Genomic DNA, 290 nt, shown 5'->3' on the forward strand with positions numbered 1-290 from the left:
CACAGGGTCTCCATCAAGCCAAGGCGCATTGATAAAGAATAATCTAAGCCAATAATACTTTCCCTTAACAGACAGCACCATGTAGTGAGGAAGTAATTTTGTTTTCAATTGGCAATGCTCTTCAATGGATTAAGATGGAAATCAATTATCTGAATGCTCCTGCCACCCATTCAGCAATGTAATAGGTTACTCAAAAGGAGCTCCCTAAATAACCAGTAAGAGGTGACAAGTATTTTTTTCACATGCTAATGATATTGAGTATATATATATATATAAAAGCAAGAATCTTC

The sequence above is a fragment of the Engystomops pustulosus genome, chromosome 4 (genome assembly GCF_040894005.1).
Source record: "Engystomops pustulosus chromosome 4, aEngPut4.maternal, whole genome shotgun sequence".
Classification (NCBI taxonomy): Eukaryota; Metazoa; Chordata; class Amphibia; order Anura; family Leptodactylidae; genus Engystomops; species Engystomops pustulosus.